Source organism: Thalassophryne amazonica, chromosome 10 (genome assembly GCF_902500255.1).
Source record: "Thalassophryne amazonica chromosome 10, fThaAma1.1, whole genome shotgun sequence".
Lineage (NCBI taxonomy): Eukaryota > Metazoa > Chordata > Actinopteri > Batrachoidiformes > Batrachoididae > Thalassophryne > Thalassophryne amazonica.
The window spans coordinates 103,191,924-103,211,890 of NC_047112.1; the positions used below are offsets into that span (position 1 = coordinate 103,191,924).

The following is a 19,967-nucleotide window of genomic DNA, read 5'->3' on the forward strand; positions in this document are numbered from 1 at the left end:
TCAAAAAATTCTTATTGCGGTTGGTTTACTTTCTGTCATGTTATAGACAGACTGACTATTTTAGATGTTGTTTCAGGAAAAAAGGTGGGGGGGGGGGGCATCAAACACTGTAAAAAATAAAAAGTTGAGTCAAATTAAAAATGTAATGGATCATGAAAAGTTTTTAAGTTTTCTCAACTTCAGTCGAGAATACTGATAGTTGATAGTTGTTCTTACTTGCTTATACCCCATCACACATACGAGATCTATTAGACAAGTATCCGACCTTATTATTTTTTCAAAAACCATATGGATTTGAATTGTGTGATTACATCAGACATGCTTGAACCCTCGTGGGCATGCGAGAGTTTTTTCCACGCCTGTCGGTTACGTCATTCGCCTGTGGGCAGTCTTTGAGTGAGGAGTCGCCCACCCTCTCGTCGATTTTTTCATTGTATAGGAATGGCTCAGAGACTGCTGCTTTGTTTGATAAAAAATTTTTCAAAAGCTGTAAGGCACAACTGAGTGGACACCATTCGATAAATTCAGCTGGTTTTCGGTAAAAATTTTAACGGCTGATGAGAGATTTTGGTCTGGTAGTGTCGCCGTAAGGACGGCCCACGGCGCCTGACGGCGATCTGCGCTTCGAGGCGGCAGCGTCTCGCCGTTTCAAGTTGAAAACTTCCACATTTCATGTCGTCAGAGAACAGAGAACTTTCAGAAGAAGTCGGCATGAGGAGTTTATTCGGACATTCCATTGTTAATGGACATTTTGTAATGAAAGAACGTGCGGGCAGAGTCACATGTCGGGCCGGACCCGACCGCGGGGGGTCGCAACAGGAAAAACACCTCTGTTGGAAACCTTAACGGGCAAGTTGGAACATGTCCAAGCTGTTAAACAATTTCTCAGTTACTCACTTGTTGAAAGCCATCAAAAGCCGCCTGAATTTTACAAATGGTTTTCAACACGGAGGTGTTTTTCCTGTCGCGGCGCACACAGATTCGCTGAGTCACGACTTGGCAAATTTGCGCGCACGTCTTTCATTACAAAATGTCCTTAAACAGTGGAATGTCCGCATAAAGTCCTCATGCCGGCCTCTTCTGAATCTTCTCTGTTCTCTCACGACGTCCTGGGTGAATTAAGCCTTAAATTAGGATGTTTTCAGGTCGAAACAGGCCAATGACGGCGCCTGGAAGTGCTGCGCGACGTCCCGCTCCGTGGGAAGTCCTTACAGTGACAGAAACACCCCATTATCTCTCATCAGCCGTTAAACTTTTCACCGAAAACCAGCTAAATTTCTCGAATAGTGTCCACTCGGATATTCCTCACAGGTCCAGAAAAAATTTTGATAAAGCAACGCGCGCCGTCTCGAGCAGCGTGTGAAACAAAGGAATTCAGCCGAGAGGGCTGGACCACATCTCACTCAAGGCCTGCCCACAGGGAAATGACGTCACCGACACGCGTGAAAAAAACTCACCTATGCGCACAAGGGTTCAAGCATGATTGGTGGAATCGCACGTCATTCAAATCCATATAGTTAAAAAAAAATAAAAGTGTCGGTTTCTTATCTAATACACCTCGTACATCAATTGAGGTCGAATGGCGTCAGAATGATAGATCCGGCCACAATTGGGAAATATTGAGGTGCCGTCTGAAGACCAACGGATGGCAGTCTGTGAGCATCTACATATTTGGTCCGATTCACTCAGCTGTCCTGAGTGTGTTGCACATGTTCAAACACTCTTGGCGCCATCGAGATGGGACGCCCATCTGACGGGGTCTATGTGCAGTTTTTGCATCATCTGTTCGCAGTCTATATATTCTGACGGCGTCAAAACGGCATCTGAAATGATCTGTAGTTACTGCAATTATGCACATTATCCTTGTTCTTAAAAATCTGAACCAGCACACTTCTTCACTCATCCACTGGGCCTCCACTGGGATGTCAACTGGACCAACTACCTTTCCACTCTTCACCTACTGCAGGGCTCCCCCTAAGCAATGCAAATGCTGTGCAGTGCCAGGTTATTACAATCTTAGTGCCACCATGAGGATTTTCAAGTTTAGGGTGTTTTCTCAGGTAATTTTGCTTAAATGTATTGATATTCGTCAGTTTGCAGCCACAATTGATTTCTCTTGTTTCCATTGCTTTCCTATGTAATCTCGTAAAGCAGGCATCTCGTCTTGTGCAAGATTCACATGTCATTGGTCTGATTAACTGTCACTCAAAGCAAAGTTGAAGAACACTTTCAGCTGACTCTCTGTTCACATGAATCATGATGAAGCGCAAGTGATACGCAAAGCCTCTGTGTCTGGAGCGTGTTGCTCCGTCTCCACCACAGGACTACCCTCTGCTTCTGATCAGACCTCTTGGTAAGTCATTGCCGCTGCCAATTTTCTTTTAGGAGGCATACTGGAGCTTCTCTGCAAAAATATCTGGATCTGGCCACGAGTGAGAGGCCTGCATGCAGCGTGCTAGTGTTTTTATACTGACCGCCACCTATAGGCCATTTGGAACGCCGTTAACCGGGAGGTGGCGTTTAGAACGGCATACTGTCTGCTAGCGCCGCTGTTTTGTCTGCCTCTGTCGCCGGTTAAAACACCCTTGAGGACGCCGATGTGGGCTCTATCTCCGTTTTACACGCCGTTGATTAGGGATACAACGCCAGCCGCCAATTACAGCGGTGTAAACTGCGGCACTACAGGAAGGGGAAGGATGAAATGCTGATTAAAAAGTATCAAACGCCATTGTTCGCGTTGTCTCCGTCGTCACGCGAATTCTCCAGGAGCGCTCCCAGAATTATTCGACATGTTGAATAATTTTTTCGATGATTCCCGGTAAAGCCGGAACTAAGCCACGCCCCCTAGTGCCGGCGTTAACAACGTAGTTTGATCCTTAAGACGGCCAAAAACTCTTAAGGGACGCTTCCGGGAGCTCTTACCGTCTATGTGTAAACGGGGCTTGAGGACTATATTTTGTTTTGTTTTTTTGTACCATCTCTGGCGGTTCACCAAATTATATTTTTTGATTAATCAGGGGTGGTGGCCAAATGGTTAATGCGCTTGGTTTCAGTGCAGAAGGTTCCGGGTTCAAATCACACCCCTGCCACATTTCTCCATGTAATGTGGAGTTGCGTCAGGAAGGGCATTCGGTGTAAAACCTGTGCCAATTCAACATGCACATCCACCTTGGATTTGCTGTGGCGACCCCGAGTGCAAACAAGGGAGCAGCCAAAGGGACTTGCTTTTTTCTGGCGGTTCCCACTGAAACTGAGAACTGCTGGAACATACAGGGTGCTGCGTTCAACAACCACCGTAGGGAGTGAGGTGGGGACGCTCATCAGTGCTGAGACAGAAGAAAAGCTCATGCTTTTGTCGAGAACACAGTTCAAAATCAATTTCTTACTTTGTTAAAAAAATACATAATAGCATAAAAAAGTATGCATCATACAAATACAACAACAAATAAGCAAGATTGATACTTGAATGTATGTTTTCAATTTGTGGGCAAGCAAGCAGAATCTCTTTTTTCAGACGATATTTTTCCAAGTCTCTTCTGCTTATGAAGTTTAAAAAAAAAGGCTTCCGTTGGTGTTTGAAAAAAGGCAAAGTGTAGGAGCTCCTCCTCCCAGGGGCAGGGGGGTGGAGGAGCCCCCCCCCCCCCCCCAACCACCTCCACGCTAGAGCCACCATGGTCTAAATTCCTGGGGAGAACCCTGTCCTTCATAGCTGTCCTTACTGTGTCCACATCAGCCAGCCTTCTCTCTCTCTCTCTCATTTTCTTTACTCATCAGCTCTTCAAAACTCTTCCTGCACCTTCTCAATACATTCACCTTGCTTGTCAACACATTACCACTTGCATCCTTTATCTCTCTAACCTGCTGCACGTCTTTTCCGGCTTGGTCCCTTTGTCCTGCCAGTCGGTACAAGTCCTTTTCTCTTTCCTCAGGGTGCCATCTCACTGGGCTGCGACAGCTTGTGAATGACATTTGTGAGGGATTCACGTGGCGTTCTCTGAGTGTCACGATCCCCTCGTACGAGTCGCAGGGCATCACTTGTGTCTCACCTGAATTGTGATCAGTTCAAAGTTGATGAGGTGACAAAGGTTCTCGCCAAGCACTCAGAGAGCTGCCTCGGGCATTATGAAACCCTCTGAATGTAGTCTCCATGACTCATAATGTGCAAGAATTGTGAGAAAACTGAGGGGTTGGCAATGGATGAAACTGTGATTGGAGACATAAATGAGGATCTGATATTCCTCGTGGGAGACACGCATGAGCTGCCATGGGAGTATGACAAAACAGCAGTGATGATAGGAGAGGAACAGCCGCTTTTTGAATTGGCCAAGCTGCTGCCAGCCTGGCCATGCACTCAGTTGCAAGGGCTTCTGGACTCCCATCCGTGCGATCTGGGCTTATGGATTTGTTTTTTTATTGAGGAGCACAATGGAAGTTATACGAGGTCTGTTAGAAAACTATCTGACCTTTTTATTTTTTTGCAAAAACTATATGGATTTGAATCATGTGCGCTTGCATCAGCCAAGCTTGAACCTTCATGCACATGCGTGAGTTTTTTCACGCCTGTCGGTTGCGTCATTTGCCAGTGAGCATGCTTTGAGTGAGCAGTGGTCCACCCCCCTCGTCGGATTTTCATTGCGAGGAAAATGAATGATTTGGAGCTTTGCTGCATCAAATTTTTCCAGAAACTGAGAGACAGCCAGGTGGAAACCATTCGGAAGATTCAGACGGCTTTCAGGGACAATTCTATGGGGATCACACAGATTAAGGAGTGTTACTGTTATATGTCGGACGCAGGCGGAGAACCGACCAGCGTTTGAAGTAAGACCCAGTATAAAATAAGCAGAGCACGGTACAAAGGATAACAGAATTTAATAACATAACAGTGATGTGCTAAATTACAAACAAATGAGTGCGCGGTCTGGCGAGGTGGAATTACGGTGTGCTCCCAGCAGCACAACCAGTCCGGAGCCAGAAACAGTTCGGACCCAAGGACCCCGCCGACACCCCCCAGGTGGCCACGACAAACCGAGTCTCAGGAAGTGTTCTGACGAGCGTGAGACCTCACCCCCTCCTCTTTCACAGACCATGGCATCAAAACCTGGTACGGTCTCTGCATCCATGATGATGAGATGGCTCTTGAGACGACGATCTCACCCATCTGGTCACAAGGTCGAGTCTCTGGCAAATACACACTGTGTACTCCAGACTTAAATGCCACCATGCCCCAATCCATGTAGATGCACCACAGCTGTGAGTCCTGACGAGCTGCACATGACCAGCCTCAGGTGATCAGGGTGAGGTCCTGATAGCTCAGCCACACAGCCACTCAGTCCTGAACGCAAGCCACCTGGAAGGAAAAACAAAAGACAGAACAGAAGACAGAAACAAAAGGCAGCCAGGCACCCCCAGCCATACAACAGCTACAACTGGTTTAAAGACGGCGCACAATAGCGGAGGGCACGCCGCGCTCCGAGCGGTAATCGACAGGCTGAAATGACCAGATCATTTCCAAACTGAATGCTGTGTTGATCCGGGACGTCGTCTGACTACCAGAGAAATGGCAGAAGATGTGCACATAGCACTTTTTCGCCACATTCCACTGTTAAAGGAGTTTTTGTCATGAAAAGAAGTGCGGAGGAGAAGGAGAAGAGGCTGTTCCAGCATGTGGAGGAGCTCTTCACGTGGATCTCGATCCGAGGAGAAAAGTATTGTGTAATTGTGTAAGTATTGGGATTCATAGTCATTCCCGAGAGGAGTGGAAAGTGCTCATCCCTCATGAACTATTTTTGAGACACAGCTGCCTTTCATGTAGGTCACTCAGCTGGACATCACCACATCACAGAGATATGGCCATTCCAATGCATCCAGGAGTGCTTCGATTAGAACCTGATAATGGGAGGAGAGAAGAGTGGATCCTGCTGAGACATCATCCTGCAAGTGTGGGAGTGTGCTGTCCACAATTTTCTTCCTGTATTTTCCTCCGTGGAGCCACACTCAGCTTTTTAAAAATTTCTTAATTTTTTTTATTATTATTTACAGGGCTGTTCCTTCCTGGCTACAGTTTAGGGTATTTCCACAGCCTCTTGTCACATAATAGCAGGATAACACCAGCCCACAGCCATCCTGAGCAATGCGCCATCATTTCAGCCTTGAGTGGCATTCGACATCTGTGGGAGTGCTGCTCGTCATTTGTGTGCAAATGAGCAAGATCCTTCCACCCATGAAGGCCGTGCTCGACCTGCGCCACAACTGTCCCTGTCCCAATACTGACAGACCTGATGGTATGTGATTTTGTGCTTTATATAGTTTTTTAAGTTGGGACTTCAAGGACAAAGAATTTTTTTGGTGGAGACTGTCTGTAATGTTTTTGGGTTTCCCTATATAGAACCTGAGGCCCATTGGTGTTGGTGCTTATGTCCAGATTTCATGGCGTCAAGCGGATCAGAGTCCACAACTCCCCCTGGACGGGACACCAGCCTTTCACAGGATACGTCCCCAGCTGAGGCCGGTACCCATTTACATCTGGGTTGACTCAGGCAATGTAGATTAAGTGTCTTGTCTAAGAACACAGACAGCTTGTACAAGCAGGATTCAAACCCATGTCTACCTATTGGCAGGCCTGCTCTCTTTTTGGTTTTTGACGTCATAAAATTCTAAAAATATACAAGAGCTCAAGGCAGAAAATTTTTAGGTATTTATGTATGTAGATAAATAGACTAGCATGTTGCCGTAAGGATCCACGGGCTCTAGATTGGGTAGTGTTTATAAAATAGGTAGCTGACATTTTTCAAAGGTGGTAATAGATTATGCAAAGTTTCTGTAAAGAGTTGGAATGGCGTGTGAGACCTTAGACCTCAACAGTTTTAGTGAAAGAACAGAACCCTTTTTTTCCTGTTAATTACATAATTTTTGAATGTTAATTTACTGTCTTAATGTATTTAGAAATTGTTTATGTTCTTGTTATCATATGCACATTATTATTATCATTATTGCTGATGTTAAAAGTAATTCTCAACATCCAGTGTTCAGTGTTGTTCACGAATTCACGTAGTTTATCCAAAAACATTAGTTCTATCAATGTTCCCTTTTGGCAGCGTTCATCCTTGACCCAAAATACATAAGTATACAAAACGGCAAATGTCAGCTCTCCCCAGTTTGTCTGTGATCAAAGTTATACACATGTATGCACGCATATATACACAGACACCATTTTTTATATATGTGGAGAGCTGCGCGGAACAATGAAAACCGATCCAGAGCTTTTTGTCTTTTCTGCATTCTGCCCCAAGCAGGTTGTTTTATTTTACACACCCACAAATAGAGACAGTGGAAGAAGATATCAAACGCACCATACTTCTCACTCATGTAATGGCAACATGACACTTAACTAAACTGACTAAATCAATTGAACTACAAAAGCACAATAAATCAATAACACTAATAACACTGTTAAACTAACATGAACCACAATAACAACATTTTAAACCCCAAACTTCCATGGTGCACTGCAGCAGAACTTCCATTGTTCAGTGTTGTTAGATAATATCACAAATTTTTCCAAAAATATTAGTCCTATCAACTTTGTTTTTGCACCGTTCATCCTTGACCCTAAATACATAAGCATACCAAACGGCAAAGGTGAGCTCTCCCCAGTTTCTCTGTGATTGACACCAAATCTTCCCAATGTGACTTTACAGGATACAGCATGAAGAAAGGCCATGTTTTTGAATGACATTAGACCTAGATTGTTCCAGATTTCTGAAGTGGGCCCACAGAGTCAAGTCAAGATTGGGAACATGTGCTGGTGTTGCCACACCCACTGCACTACAGAACTGCTCTGGATCCTGGATGCCAATCGAAAGTAACTATGTAGTAATGTAGTAACTATGTAGTAATCTATGTAGCCAGGTGAAGCATAAGCACCCTCCTTGTCCTTATCCAGCCTCTGGGGCCCTCAGCAGTGAGGCCTTTGTATGCTCAATCATGCACAGAGAAAGGCACCATGTGGTCAAAATGTTGAAGCTGACATTTCCTCATCCTAGTCAACCTAACGAACTGTAATAGGATACAAAGTCATTCCAACAGTACCTAAGGTTCCTCCAAAGAGACTTGGAATAAAACATAGGTCACAGGCTAATATCCAATTTTGACAACTACACAGTAAGACAGGAAGCACCAGGACCTTAATGCTCGGACCTTCATTCTGCTGCAAAAATATCAGAATTACCGTACACCTCTCTACAAAGACCTCATGACTCCATAAGCTCTTTCAGCATGTCTGTTGAGCTTCAGATGCTGAGAACCCAGAGATATGAAGGTCACAGCCGAGATAAGTGAATGACTCTGCAAGTTCAATAGTTTCATCGCATACAGATACACTTTCAGTGTTTGTCCAAGACTTTTTTCAGGTCCAGTGGTGCTCACAGACCCACCCCCGCCCACCCCCCCCCCCAAAAAAAGAAAAAAAAAAATCACATGGTGTTTTTCACAGAAAAATCTGAGGTGCAGAGAAACACAAATGCTAAAGTTAAGTGATGTACTTTTTATTGATGTAATCCTGTCATAGTCCTGCAGAGCTTGAACATCGGTGAAAAACAATCTTTAAAAAATTCACATAAAAATACACATATTTTTCAGATAAAGGAATGTCAAAATTAACATGTACTGGTCATTCAGAACATTTTGAATACCTTGGAAAATCTGCAGCTGCTGCAGTTTAGAAAATACAGCTACATTAGAAATGTCACTCAAGATGAAAAAGGGCGTGGTCATGTTCGGGCTGTTCGTCCCAGATACAGATTTTGGCTCATATCCCACGTTGTTCAGTGGGGTCATATTAGTCTGGAACAGTTGAGTTATCCTCTCCTAAATGATGTGTATACATGTCTAAACTGGGTCCTGGGCTACTGTTAAATCTCTGGGGATGTGAACATACGTACACTAACATCGTGCACCGTGAAGTCTGTTTTAGTGTGCACTTCACCTTTACGTGTATGTCTACATCTGCTGAACATCATTGTGGTTTTTGTGCATGAGTGTGTGTACAGTGTGTGGTGCGTTTATTCGTGCTATTGACGGGTTTCCTGCATGTAGAGAAAATGTAAAAACAATCCTGATCCATAAAGATGTGCACGTTGAAAAAAGCAAATGATTTCACAAGTCACACATATGGGTTTTAATTCATATATGTTCACTATGTAAAGAAAAATTTAAGACTAAGAAATAAGCTGGTGAGACCAGGTGACCTGAATTATTAAATAAAATGTAAGATTTTTTTCCCTGAGAGAAAAGTAGTTAGATGTGAGTTTTAATAGTAAAAATCATCTTTGACTCTGTGCTATTAAATTTGAATGGATTGAGAAAAGAATGAGACACTCCAGTGCAACATCGCCTTGGTAACAGAATATTATTCCCATAAACAGCGTGGGTGACTGCCAGAGGTAACGTTTTCAATTTACCTGATTGCACTTGTTTTAGAGACTCTCAAACATAATGGATTTAATGGATTGTCGCACTTATAAAGTGCTTATTTGTGTTTGTGTGGTGCTACAGTCAGATGGCAGGGAGTCATAATGGAATATTAACACACAAACATGGCAACCTGCAGCTCTGCACCAATCACTGCAGCAAGTCAGAAGTCAAACCCGCCCACCATACAGGACCTAAACAGCCGGACAAAGAAGAGTATGAATCTGTTCATACAGCTCGAGTTTGATCAGTCACTCCAAAGATCACTCGCTAAGACCGTGATTATCAATTCATTTGTTATTATTGAAAAAAAAATGGGAATATTTGGTTGGAGGTGATGGTCTAGTGGTTAAGCATTGGGCTTGACACCAGAGGATTCTTGGTTCAAAGAATCCTCCATCCTTACCAGACCCCTGAGATACAGATTTGAACAAAAGCATAATGGTCAGTATTTGTGATTGACTGATGATGAAGTCAGAAAGCAGGGGTCACCAACCCCGTTTCTGGAGATTCTAGGGGAGCTACAACCACTACCGTTGCACCCCCCCCCCCCCCCCCCAGGACTAAACCAAAGCAACTTTTTATGTTCCTTAGATGACCCCAAAACACAATCAGGATGTTCCCAATACTAATAACTGGCCTCAAGCCAGTTAGCCAAGATGGCCACCAAAATGGGGTTTTTCACTAAAACACCTTTAACCTCTTAAACCCTAGAGTCCCCACATTTGGGGACTTGCCCTGTTTTGGAACATTTGAACACTCATAACTAACCAATGCTGACACCAACATACACTTATTATACATCAAAATGTCAAGCGAAGTCTCCTCTACAAAAGTATCCACTTCAATCACATATCAACTAACCACAGCTGAAATGCCAAGCAAATAAAGACATAAATCGGAATTCATTTTTTTGTGGAAAGAAAAACCTCATTTACTCCGACCAAGTATTATTTACGTTCAATTTTTTTGCATCCACAACATCCCCTAGGACCTATCTTTTAGATGATCCAAACCTTTTCATTTTTGACCTTGTACAAGCTGAGAAATAAATCATAATGTATGGGTATGTGATTTTGGCGAAATAGGCTCTAGGGCTTAAGGGGTTAAACAACATATAAAAAACTTAAATATCACAGAGATTCAACGGGAAGACCATTGCAGGTCACAGCAAACTCATTTGTGCCTAAACTAAATTAATTCATGGGTTTAAGATTCAAAATGGTGTCCAAAATGGCTCCCAATAGACCCTTATCATTCAAATACATCGTAGGAAGTTGTTTATATGTTGTTTGAAGGTGTTTTAGTGAAAAAACACTATTTTGGCAGCCAACTTGGACGCCATCTTGGATAACTGGCTTGAGGCCAGTTTTTATTTTTCGGAACATCCTGATTGTGTTTTGGGGTCATCTAAGGAACCTAAAAAAGTTGGTTTGGTTTAGTCCTGGGGGCGGGGGGTGCAAAGGTAGTGGTCGTAGCTCCCCTAGTAGTATGTTTTCCACGTCAACCCACTCAAGTCACACCTGATTTTTTTTAAGTGGTGTCTTCCAGTTGTTGATTGGCTGAGCCCACCTGATAGAGTTAATTGCCTGTGAATGGAACAGGGAGAGTTAGAAAACAAGCAGGACAGGTGCCCTCCAGGAACTGGGTTGGTGACCCCTGTCCTAGTTAAATCCCAGATGTGCTGTCCTTTACAAGCCCTAAAATATTACCATGTAAATCATTTATAGGTAACATAAAAGTTGTGAAAAGCTGTTAAACTTTTCTGGTTCTCGTTTCACAGGAGTTCACAGCCAGTTGTAGAAAAAAAAAAAATGCACTACTAATGGTTGTATATGGCGGGTGTGCGTTGGGACGACTCATGTCAACTCATGTCTCAAAACGATCTGTACAACTTCTGGCGAGGCAACACAGACTCAGTGATTACATCACCGCCTTCAGCCAACTCAAGGACGCACAAAATCAATGCTCCTGATGCAAATGCTCAGCGGGAATTCACTTTAAACTTAATAACATTAAGCTGGGAGCGATGTCAACTCACGCTGTAACATTATGTAAATCTGACCACACGACAGCCTCGTTTATCTGAGAGTATGCGAGATTATGTGCGATAGCGGCCTGTTTCCATCCTTCGTACGCGTCTGCTTCCTGGTAAATAACTGTATTAGAAGAAGACATAGAAAAAATGCAGAGGCAGGCCCTCAGAGATTTTACGCTGGAATGTTATGCAGAGGAAGAAATTGTCGGGTACGTGGCGGTGGCTGGAGGGGCCGTCACTCGTCAGTTTGTTTGTAAACACCAGATTTATATGCAGTAAGTCCTTGTTTATAGTGCCCGAGGTGCCTCCAGCACGCTACGAAAAGGAAACCTCCACACTGCCGCCACGCCAGAACTGCAGCTCACAGAAATGAGGGTAAATATGTTCCACTTCATATGTGAGAGGCCCTACACGCCGATGATGTCACCACATCAGATGATGCTTGATCTTTCTGTCAACAACAACAACAACTACACTACAGGTTTACATTTTTTTATACGCTCTAAATCAGAGGCATGTTTATCCTCTGACTTAGGATGTGGCCCAAGGTCAACATATGTCTAGGTTTTCCCAGATAGTTGTTGGATTTTGGCTGTATTTGTACCCAGAAGAATCTAGGATTTTCTGGTCTCAGAAGTATTTAATGTGAGGTGCATTCTTTGAGACTCAAAATGTCCAAAAATTTATGATTATGTCTTAAGACATTTGAGAATGCTGAGGCAAACGGAAGACCATGTGGATGTCATGAGATGACTCCATGGACTTATCAGGTTAGAAGATAACGAGATATGTTAATTATTTACCGTCTTTGTACCTTAACATAAGTCAGATATGTACAGCATGACCCCCCCCCACATGCCCTCTGCTCTAATTGCTCGCTCCCCAGAATTTTATCTTTTGTGAGGAAAATTATTGTATTACACTCACTTCTCAGTGCAATCAGCACAGTTAAACTGTAACACAAATTACTTCCTCTAAAATGGCCTAAAAATAATGCCTTTCTCAAGCACATTCAGTAAAAATTAAACATAATAATCTTCATTTATCAAGGAAACGCTTACTGCATGGCTATTGTGTTATACTGCATCAGGTTGATCTAATTGTACCTATTAAAATGCCAATTGGGTGTCCATTTAAACAGACTTTACTGAATAAAAAACATTCATTCATTCATCTTCTACCGGTTAGTCCAATTAAGTGTCGCAGGGGGCTGAAGCCTATCCCAGCAGTCATAGACTGCGAGGCAGGGTATACCCAGGACAGGATGCCAGTCTGTCGCAGGGCCACAAATAGACAAACAAACACAGACACACCCACACACACACCTATGGACAATTTTAAAGAGTCCAATCCACCTAACCCGCATGTCTTTGGATGTGGGACGAAACCGGAGCACCTGGAGGAAACCCACGCAAACACGGGGAGAACATGCAAACTCCACACAGAAAGGCCACGGGAATTGAACCCACGACCTTCTCGCTGTGAGGCAACAGTGCTAACCACTAAAATATGCTACCACTAAAAACATTTTGAGTTTACTTGGATTTGAGTGTCGTCTCATGTCTTACGGACTGTCATAGTGAAGAAAGAGTTGCGCTAGAAGACTCTTGATTTGTGCTCCTATCTTTACCTGTGGCCATGAACTTTGAGTAATGACCAAAAGAATAAGGTTGTTGATACAAGCGGCGGAAATGAAATTCCTCCACAGGTATCTGGGCTTACACTCTGGGAGGGACGCTGAGTAGATCCTCTGCTCCTTTGCATCAGAAGGAGCCAGCTGAGGTGGTTCAGACACCTAGTTGTCTATCCAGGGAGGTCTTGCAGGCATGTTCTACTGGGAGGAGATAACGGTAAATGGACTGCATTTACGAGGTCTGTCAATAAAGTATAGGTCCTTTTTATTTTTTCAAAAACTATATGGATTTCATTCATATGTTTTTACGTCAGACATGCTTGAACCCTCGTGCGCATGCGTGAGTTTTTCCACGCCTGTCGGTGACGTCATTCGCCTGTGAGCACTCCTTGTGGGAGGAGTCGTCCAGCCCCTCGTCGGAATTCCTTTGTCTGAGAAGTTGCTGAGAGACTGGCGCTTTGTTTGATCAAAATTTTTTGTAAACCTGTGAGACACATCAAAGTGGACACGGTTCGAAAAATTAAGCTGGTTTTCGGTGAAAATTTTAACGGCTGATGAGAGATTTTGAGGTGATACTGTCGCTTTAAGGACTTCCCACGGTGCGAGACGTCGCGCAGCGCTCCCAGGCGCCGTCGTCAGCCTGTTTCAAGCTGAAAACCTCCACATTTCAGGCTCTATTGATCCAGGACGTCGTGAGAGAACAGAGAAGTTTCAGAAGAAGTCGGTTTCAGCATTTTATCCGGATATTCCACTGTTAAAGGAGATTTTTTTAATGAAAGACGTGCGGGCGGATTGCAGCGTCGGCTCGCGGCCGCCGCGACGCTCCGCCACAGGAAAAACACCTCCGTTGGAAGCCTTAAGGACAAGTTGCAACATGTCCAGCTGTTAAACAATTTCTCATATACTCACTCCACTGAAAGCCATCAAAAGCCGCCTGGATTTTACAAATGGTTATCAACACGGAGGTGTTTTTCCCATGCCGCCGCACCGTGCCGGCTGCGTCCCGACGCGCGGACCCGTCCGCACGTCTTTCATTAAAAAAAATCTCCTTTAACAGTGGAATATCCGGATAAAATGCTGAAACCGACTTCTTCTGAAACTTCTCTGTTCTCTCACGACGTCCTGGATCAATACAGCCTGAAATGTGGAGGTTTTCAGCTTAAAACAGGCTGACAACGGCGCCTGGGAGCGCTGCGCGACGTCTCGCACCATGGGAAGTCCTTAAAGCGACAGTATCACCTCAAAATCTCTCATCAGCCATTAAAATTTTCACCAAAAACCAGCTTAATTTTTCGAACTGTGTCCACTTCGATGTGCCTCACAGGTTTAGAAAAAATTTTGATCAAACAAAGCGCCAGTCTCTCAGCAACTTCTCAGACAAAGGAATTCCGACGAGGGGCTGGACGACTCCTCCCACAAGGAGTGCTCACAGGCGAATGACGTCACCGACAGGCGTGGAAAAACTCACGCATGCACATGAGGGTTCAAGCATGTCTGACGTAAAAACATATGAATGAAATCCATATAGTTTTTGAAAAAAAATAAAAAGGACCTATACTTTATTGACAGACCTCGTACATAGCATTTTCCCATCTGCATCAGACGCTCAAAGCACTTTACAATAATGCCTCACATTCACACCGATGTCAGGGTGCTGCCATGCAAGGCGCTCACTACACACCGGGACCAACTAGGGGATTAAGGATCTTTCCCAAGGGCCCTTAGTGATTTTCCAGTCAGGCTGGGATTTAAACCAAAGATCCTTTGGTCTAAAGCCCAACGCTTAACCGCTACACCATCACCTCTCCTAAACATGCTGACTGCTGAGAAACAAAACTCAGAACCGGCATCAAAAACACTTTTCTAAAAATATTTCATGAAGGTACCAAGTAAGACCCAGATGAGACTGGCTTGGGAAGGAAGGAAGAAAGGAAGGAAGGAAGGAAGGGTGAGATGAGTTGCTTGGTCTACTGCCACTGCAACCCCGACACGCAGAAGTGGCATAAAATGAAAGCATTTACCTGTTTGAGTGAATAATACTGCATTATATTTCGCATTTCGAAGGAGCTTTTCCTTGCTGAAGGTCACTGTGGTCGGTATTGATCACTCACACTCAGTGACCAATTCTCACATCCACTGGACTGATAACGTTTTAGTATCACCCCCGGTTACACATTCTATCCATTCTGTAATTCTAGGTGTACGTTTTCATTCTTTTGAATTTCTTCCTGTATTTTCCCATCGTACCAGGTGCTATGTTTCTCCTCATGGATGATTGATTGATTGGTTTTATTTCAAACATGAAAAACAAAACAAATATAGAAGAAGACATAGAAACCATACAGACATAGAAAAGCAACAAATCACAAAATAAATAAAACAAGAACAATGTCAGCATAACGTGTTCGAAAGGAAGCACGAAGCATGTGCTTCATCAGTCCTACCCCTTGTCCTTTTTAAATCACTTGATTTCAAAATGCTGTCCTTTAAACAAATGTGCAACTACATGTATTAAACACCTCATGATTATACATATTTACATATGTGCATATTTATAGACAAAAAAAAACCCAATAAATAATAAATGAATAAATAGATGTAAGTAATAAGTGAATCTGTGAAACTATTAAAGCCCTTCATCCTCACTGTACCCTGTGACAACCATGTTTTTGTACCACTGTTTGAACTGGGTCATGCTGGGACATCCCTTGAGCTCCGCCCCCAACCCGTTCCACAGCTTCACGCCACATACTGATATACAAACCTTTTTTAATGTTGTGCGAACGCATAGAAGTTTTAGTGTATACTCCCCCCACCCCTCAGATTATAATCCCCATCTCTGTTAAAACAATTTTTAATATTTTTGGGAAGTAGATCATTTGCTGCTTTATACATAATTTGTGCTGTTTGAAAATTAACCAGGACATTGAATTTTAATGTTCTTGATTTTAAGAATAGTGAAGTTGTATGTTCTTTGTAAATGGTAAAATTTATATAGCGCTTTTCCATCTATATCAGAAGCTCAAAGTGCCTTACACAGACACACCGATGCCAGGCTGCCACCATGCAAGGTGCTCACTACACACCGGGTGCAGCTTGGGGATTAAGGACCTTGGCCCAAGGGTCCGTAGTGATTGTCCAGCCAGATGGGGGTTTGAACCGAGGATCGTCTGGTCTGAAGCCCAACGCTTAACCACTAGATCATCACCTCCCTTTGTAATTGGCATTATGAATTATCCTTATAGCTCTTTTTTTGTAGTATTGCTAGTGAATGTAGTGTACATTTATAAGTATTGCCCAAAACTTCTGCATAGTAATTTAAATATTGTAAAACCAATGAACAGCAGAGAATGTGGAGTGTTGTCCAGAACGTGTTCGGCCTTACTGAGTACTGAGATGCTTCTTCTTTATGTTGTACATGTTTAGAGTGAGTTTTCCAGTTTATTCCAACATATTTGTCTCATAGACATGTAATTAATTAGGTGGCAGTGTGTCAGAAGTAAAAAAAAAAAAAAAAGACTATGACTAGGGTACAAGTTCACAACAAATGGCCCCGTGGTATACAAAAGAGTGTGTTTTTAATCATATAAAAGCCTTTTTTTTTTCAACAGTAAAATTTCCACTAATGGCTTAGTTCATTTTGAGTGAGCTCACACTATGCAGACTGGACTGTATAACCGAGCGTGTTATCCACGCAAGGTCCAGTATGTTTAACAAGAGTGCTATGGTCTGGGCCAACTTGCAGAGGTGTTCTGCACCATGCTCCAGGCCAAGCGGGAAAAGATAAAATATTGATGAGTCCAGTTTCCTGTGGATTGAGTGCTCACTTGCTGCTGAGTAGAAAGATGTTTTATATTAAGATTCATAATTGAGTTTTCCAGAAGGAGATTTCTGCTGTGCAAACCAGCTGACTCCCACGGCCTACGTAGTGGGAGCACAAACAGGAGCACCGAGCAAATGTTAGTGACACCAACTGCGACTATTATTATTGTTAGGTTCTTTTATCACAGTGAGACCTCCAAAAAGAATTGGACAGGAAACAGATTTCAAAGTTTAGAAGACTTGTAAAGAATTGTTACACCAATACAGAGTTATCTCAGCACTGGGATCTTGAACCAGTCGCATGCAAACACCAGGAACAAAGAACCCTGACTTCATTTGTTCCCTAACTTTTATGACTTCAGCCTAAGCCACCCCCATATGGGCAGTCCTTAACCTGGCTTGAGTCGGCGCCTATGTGAACTGGCTGCAGGGTGGCGAAAATGGGAAGTGTCTGTTTGCAGTGCATTCATGGTTGTTATGTAAAAATCTTATAGTGCGTGTTTACGTATGTAGTGTAGTTTCCATCATGCTGATTCTTTTTCCAAATAGACATGAATACTTTGGCTTTATCAATTAAACATATATAAAAAGATCAGATGGTTTTATCAATTAGACAGCCGTGATACCATACAGCACACAACGGTTCGATGTACAGAACTGAATGCAGAATACATGTTATGACTGTACAGTGCAATTATACACACTACACCTAATTTTTACACCTGATGTCGTAATTACGAGATGAAGGGGTCTAATCTGAGATCTGAGGTCTAATTTATTAATTTTTTTCCAGTGAATGCAATGCGCTTCCGTAGAAATCATCTAACCGGAAATGATTTTATTTTATATTTATTTACATTAGTAAACCCATTTCTAGCACCAAAACAGTTCATCCACATGAATGAAGATGTATTTTCAACAAAGATTTGAGGAATTTTCAAAAACCGAACTCTTACTGAACAGTGATCTCTACACAGCAAAATCACTTGTGTTAAATTCACACTGACAGTGTTTACAGTAGTGTTCAGAATAATAGTAGTGCTATGTGACTAAAAAGATTAATCCAGGTTTTGAGTATATTTCTTATTGTTACATGGGAAACAAGGAACCAGTAGATTCAGTAGATTCTCACAAATCCAACAAGACCAAGCATTCATGATATGCACACTCTTAAGGCTATGAAATTGGGCTATTAGTAAAAAAGTAGAAAAGGGGGTGTTCACAATAATAGTAGCATCTGCTGTTGAAGCTACAAACTCAAAACTATTATGTTCAAACTGCTTTTTTTTTTAGCAATCCTGTGAATCACTAAATTAGTATTTAGTTGTATAACCAGTTTTTCATGATTTCTTCACATCTGCGAGGCATTAAATTTGTTGGTTTCGAACCAAGATTTTGCTCATTTACTAGTGTGCTTGGGGTCACTGTCTTGTTGAAACACCCATTTCAAGGGCATGTCCTCTTCAGCATAAGGCAACATGACCTCTTCAAGTATTTTGACATATCCAAACTGATCCATGATACCTGGTATGCAATATATAGGCCCAACACCATAGTAGGAGAAACATGCCCATATCATGATGCTTGCGCCACCATGCTTCACTGTCTTCACTGTGAACTGTGGCTTGAATTCAGAGTTTGGGGGTCGTCTCACAAACAGTCTGCGGCCCTTGGACCCAAAAAGAACAATTTTACTGTCATCAGTCCACAAAATATTCCTCCATTTCTCTTTAGGCCAGTTGATGTGTTCTTTGGCATTCTTTGCCATTCTGGTTATTCTTCTATCCATTTTGATGATTGTTTTCCGTTTTCTTCCACACGTCTCTGTTTTTTTTTTGTCCATTTTAAAGCATTGGAGATCATTGTAGATGAAGAGCCTATAATTTTTAGCACCTGCGTATAAGTTTTCCCCTCTCCAATCAACTTTTTAAATCAAACTACGCTGGTCTTCTGAACAATGTCTTGAACGTCCCATTTTTCTCAGGCTTTCAAAGAGAAAAGTATGTTCAACAGGTGCTGGCTTCATCCTTAAATAGGGGACACCTGATTCACACCTGTTTGTTCCACAGAATTGACAAACTCACTGACTGAATGCCACACTACTATTATTGTGAACACCCCCTTTTCTACTTTTTTTTTTTAATAAAAGCCCAATTTCATAGCCTTAAGAGTGTGCATATCATGAATGCTTGGTCTTGTTGGATTTGTGAGAATCTACTGAATCTACTGGTACCTTGTTTCCCATGTAACAATAAGAAATATACTCAAAACCTGGATTAATCTTTTTAGTCATGTAGCACTACTATTATTCTGAACACTACTGTATATGAGTCCACACTGGGTCAGTAGGGAATATATATACACTGTCAGTGTTGTCAGGTTTTAAATATTTGTCTAGTTTTGTTTTATTTTCTTTGGTTTGTTTTGTTACTTTTCTGTTTTACTGTTTTGTTTTTCTGTGTCTTCTTTCTCTTGCTGGGCTGTTCTGCTTGGGTCAATTTTATTTTTCAGTTTATTTATTTTATATATAGCATGAAATCAAAACAGAGTTGCCTCAAGGTGCTTCACACAAGTAAGGTCTAACCTTACTAACCCCCAGAGCAACAGTGGTAAGGAAAAACTCCCTCTGAAGAAGAATCCTCAAGCAGATCAGACAAAGGGGTGATCCTCTGCCCGGGCCATGCTATGAACATAAATTGCAGAACAATTCAAAACGAATATACAGGAAAAGCTGTTGGTGCACAGGACAGGAGGGTCTCCAGCACAAATACCACACCCATCTCTGGATGGAGCTGCACCTTAAACAGAGAGAAAAAACAGAATCAAGCATCAGAAAGACAAGAAATACAGTATAATTTGTCAGCATTAAAAAACAAGAAAAACTAGCCCTGAGCTTCACTAAAAAACCCAGAATTTAGGTAAAGTTGAGGCTGCTGCACGCTCCATTTCCCAATAAAATGAATTAAAAGAGTGAAAAGCATGCCAGTATGCTAGAAAGGGAAAAGT

General features: G+C 42.6%; 1 long non-coding RNA gene across 1 annotated transcript; it reads right to left on the minus strand.

Annotated features, from left to right (window-relative positions):
* Positions 1–5,147: 5,147 nt before the first annotated feature.
* On the minus strand, positions 5,148–16,265 carry LOC117518049. Its single transcript, XR_004562900.1, has 3 exons — positions 16,176–16,265; positions 12,820–12,831; positions 5,148–5,158 (listed from the first exon to the last, which is right to left on the minus strand). It is a non-coding gene; the product is annotated as an uncharacterized LOC117518049 (long non-coding RNA).
* Between the last annotated feature and the right edge of the window lie 3,702 nt (positions 16,266–19,967).